Source organism: Tupaia chinensis, unplaced genomic scaffold, assembly GCF_000334495.1.
Source record: "Tupaia chinensis unplaced genomic scaffold, TupChi_1.0 Scaffold000212_1, whole genome shotgun sequence".
Taxonomy (NCBI): Eukaryota; Metazoa; Chordata; class Mammalia; order Scandentia; family Tupaiidae; genus Tupaia; species Tupaia belangeri.
The window spans coordinates 3872578-3877294 of record NW_006159687.1 but is presented as its reverse complement, the minus strand read 5'-3'; the positions used below and the strand labels follow the sequence as shown (position 1 = coordinate 3877294).

General features: G+C 47.3%; 1 protein-coding gene across 1 annotated transcript in view; it reads right to left on the bottom strand.

Moving 5' to 3' along the window:
- The window catches only part of YEATS2 (YEATS domain containing 2), a gene marked incomplete in the record, with an annotated part of 121038 nt that overhangs the window by 53430 nt on the left and 62891 nt on the right, over positions 1-4717 (bottom strand).

Sequence of the window (4717 nt, the reverse complement as noted above, 5' to 3'; positions counted from 1 at the left end):
CGTCGAAAAAGTGCTCGCAACGGCAGAATCTGAAAGACCGGCAGGCTAGCAGAGGGAGGGCAAGCGGAGACACCAGAGAGTAGAGGGTGGAGTTGGATCACAGACAGGGGGAGGTGGCGCCCGGAAGAAACAAATTTATCAGACACAAAAGTAAAGTTATCTGATAATGATAATGCACAAGGTAATATCTTTATGTGTGTATTTAAACGTGTCATTTACTTTCTGTCCATATAAAATCACTATATTACACACACACACAACTTTAAGGACGACCAGAACTGGATTCAACTGATTTTACACATCCGTGCTGAGCAAGAACCAACCGTCTCCACTTTCTCTTCAGAACTCTTTACCATAGACTAAAAAATGATAGAACAAAGGTACAACAGTCATTCTGAAAGCCTTTTTGATTTTAGCAGTTTTTGCTATAGGGTACATGTGTTCGCCAGAAAGAGAGAGACAGAAAGTGAGAAATCACCCCCCAGAGGGGATGGTCACACTGCAATCCCTTCTCCTCCATTCTCTTCTTGGGATCCTGGGCACGCACGCACACGCGCCTGGTGTTGAGTTTTAAGCCACCGGGTCCGGGACGCGAACCGCGATCGACTACGTGGGAGTCCAGCGACATAGCCATTATGCCAAATGCTGGTCCCCTGAAAGCATTTTTAAAAAACCAATTTCATTAACGCTTACTTAAAAACAGTTTTCTAGTTAGCAGTTAACAGCTAACTGACACGGCAAGAGACCGTGGGGTTGATTCCACGCCCACAGAGAACCAATGCCCAGCAGTCCTGGACGAGGGGACACAGGCTGGGTACCCCTCCCCCAAGTGTGCGAGACCAGGAGTGTTTCGGATCTGAATCTGTGAGCCATCCTGGGGATGGCACCAAGTCTAACAGAGTCTGTCTCGTTACACCTTCCACACAGCATGACGGGGTTTATGCAGGTTTTGTGCTGCGTTGTTTTGGGACCACCGCACGAGGCCGGGGGAGTTTTCCACTCTGGTATCAGGCCAGGCCTCTAGAGGTTTCAGGTGTTGGTGATTTCGGGTGTCGGACCCGTCATGCTCAGCCTGCATCCTGTGAAGTCACCCAGGCCGTGTTCCGCTACCGTGGGCCGCTGAGACTGTGGGCGGCTGCACACCCCCCTTGGCCCCAGTTCTCCTCGGGTTTAGCACTCAGACATCATGGGGAGGGGTGCCCTCCTGTCACTCCGGGAACCGGTCAAGTGGCGCTCGGGCCACACGCTGTGCTCACGGTGGACCAGCGGGGCAGCACCTGCCCCTGCTATGGCCAGCCCTCTGCCCATGCCTAAGGCATTATCTGTGAGCTGACTGATATGCGCTGTATTCACGCTGAAAACTCATCCTGTACACTGTAAAGATGTACGGTAACTAAATGTAATAAAAACGTTAGAATGAGAAAATGCAATTTCAAAGAAAAAGTATTCACAAATTGATTTGTAAAATTTACTCAAAATAAATACCCAAAATGCAAGGGAAACTTTTTCAATAATGATTTTTTTTCTTATAATTATTTTAACTTTATTTATTCACTTTAATTTGACCAGAAAGGGACAGAGAGAGAGAGAGAAAAAGAGCGAAAGTGAGAAAGCAAGTCTCCAGGTCCAGGACTCGAATTGTAGTCGGCCAGGTGAGGGGCCAGCATCCTTAACTACCATGCCACTGCCGACCACTCAATAATGATTTAGAAACAAAATATAGCTGGGACCAGCAGTTGACATAATGGTCATGTTGCTGGACTCCCACGTGGTTGACTGCAGTTTGAGTCCTGGACCAAGTGGCTTAAACTCAACATTGGGTGCGTGCCCAAGATCCTGAGAGGAGAAGGGACTGCAATGTGGCCATCCCCCTGGGGAGTGATTTCTCACTTTCTGTCTCTCGTTCTGGCGAGCGCATGCGCCCTATAGCAAAAACCTCTCAAAAAACAAAACAAAACAAAACAAAAACAAAAAACACAAAAAAACCCAAAAAAACCCACCAAAAAAACAAAAAAACAAACAAAAACACACACCTCCTCAGGCTAGTAGTTGGCGTGATGGTTAACGTGCTCAATTCCCACATGGCTGACTCAGGTTTGAGTCCCAGATCTGGCAGCCTGCTTTCTCCCTTCTTTCTCTCTGGTTAAATTAAAATAGCGACATAGCCATTATGCCAAATGCTGGTCCCCTGAAAGCATTTTTAAAAAACCAATTTCATTAACGCTTACTTAAAAACAGTTTTCTAGTTAGCAGTTAACAGCTAACTGACACGGCAAGAGACCGTGGGGTTGATTCCACGCCCACAGAGAACCAATGCCCAGCAGTCCTGGACGAGGGGACACAGGCTGGGTACCCCTCCCCCAAGTGTGCGAGACCAGGAGTGTTTCGGATCTGAATCTGTGAGCCATCCTGGGGATGGCACCAAGTCTAACAGAGTCTGTCCCGTTACACCTTCCACACAGCCTGACGGGGTTTATGCAGGGTTTTGTGCTGCGTTGTTTTGGGACCACCGCACGAGGCCGGGGGAGTTTTCCACTCTGGTATCAGGCCAGGCCTCTAGAGGTTTCAGGTGTTGGTGATTTCGGGTGTCGGACCCGTCATGCTCAGCCTGCATCCTGTGAAGTCACCCAGGCCGTGTTCCGCTACCGTGGGCCGCTGAGACTGTGGGCGGCTGCACACCCCCCTTGGCCCCAGTTCTCCTCGGGTTTAGCACTCAGACATCATGGGGAGGGGTGCCCTCCTGTCACTCCGGGAACCGGTCAAGTGGCGCTCGGGCCACACGCTGTGCTCACGGTGGACCAGCGGGGCAGCACCTGCCCCTGCTATGGCCAGCCCTCTGCCCATGCCTCAGGGATTATCTGTGAGCTGACTGATATGCGCTGTATTCACGCTGAAAACTCATCCTGTACACTGTAAAGATGTACGGTAACTAAATGTAATAAAAACGTTAGAATGAGAAAATGCAATTTCAAAGAAAAAGTATTCACAAATTGATTTGTAAAATTTACTCAAAATAAATACCCAAAATGCAAGGGAAACTTTTTCAATAATGATTTTTTTTCTTATAATTATTTTAACTTTATTTATTCACTTTAATTTGACCAGAAAGGGACAGAGAGAGAGAGAGAAGCGAAACGAAAGTGAGAAAGCAAGTCTCCAGGTCCAGGACTCGAATTGTAGTCGGCCAGGTGAGGGCATCCTTAACCTACCATGCCACTGCCGACCACTCAATAATGATTTAGAAACAAAATATAGCTGGGACCAGCAGTTGACATAATGGTCATGTTGCTGGACTCCCACGTGGTTGACTGCAGTTTGAGTCCTGGACCAAGTGGCTTAAACTCAACATTGGGTGCGTGCCCAAGATCCTGAGAGGAGAAGGGACTGCAATGTGGCCATCCCCCTGGGGAGTGATTTCTCACTTTCTGTCTCTCGTTCTGGCGAGCGCATGCGCCCTATAGCAAAAACCTCTCAAAAAACAAAACAAAACAAAACAAAAACAAAAAACACAAAAAAACCCAAAAAAACCCACCAAAAAAACAAAAAAACAAACAAAAACACACACCTCCTCAGGCTAGTAGTTGGCGTGATGGTTAACGTGCTCAATTCCCACATGGCTGACTCAGGTTTGAGTCCCAGATCTGGCAGCCTGCTTTCTCCCTTCTTTCTCTCTGGTTAAATTAAAATAAATAAAAATAAAAATAAATAATTCTTAATTAAAAAAAAAAAAACTTCCTTCCATTAGGAAAATCATTCTTCTGGACTGTATAATACAAAGATGAAACATTAAAAAATAAATTGGTAGAGGACCCTCGAGGACGGTACTCCAGTGGAGCCATCCCCGGGGAAGTACTTGCACACTATACAGGATTCAGGAGGGCATCACTTGGACCAGGAGACCACTCAATGTCGTGACCACTGAGTGTCTAAGAAAAGCTGAGCCAGGCACCAGTCATGCGAGCACAGGGAGCTTTGCATTCTTAGACGTCCTCCAGATGGGAGCTTCTACCGCGAAGGCTCTGGACTTGCAGCAGCGATGCCAAGGCAGCTGGGAAGCAGCCCCTGGCAGGGAAGGGCCTCTGCCACACAGGGCAGACCTACACCACTTTGCTCCCAGCACGTCGGGCCACATGGCAAGCCCCGAATTCCCAAGGACGGCACATGATCGACAGAGCAAAAATGTCGTGGGAAAATAAAAATTATTTTCAAATACCTAAAGCTCAAAGTGTGGTGATGAAAACATTTTAAAAAAAAAGAATGAGTTGGCAGATAAATACTTGTATATGAAAATTTTTTTTACAAAGCTGTTCAAAATAAGTAAGTAAATAAAGCTACGTCCTCATGACAGTAATTTTTCAAACAGATGCAAGGTGATCATTTGATAGAAGCATTTTCTACACTAGGAGATGATGAAGGGGCCAGCAGATGGCACGTGGCCAGCAGATGGCACACTGGTTACGTTGCTGGACTCCCACATAGACAACTGTGGCTCGAGTCCTAGACCCAGAGGCTTAAAACACAGCAGGCCCATGTGCGTGCGCGCCCAAAATCCCCAAAGGAGAACAGAGGAGAAGGGATTGTGACGCGGCCGTCCCCTGTGGGGACTGATCTCTCTCTTCCTGTCTCTCTGGTGTGCATACACGCCCTATAGCAAACATCTCTTAAAAAAAAAAAAAAAAAAAAAAAGAGGGGGAGGCAATGAGAACCCGGGGCTGAG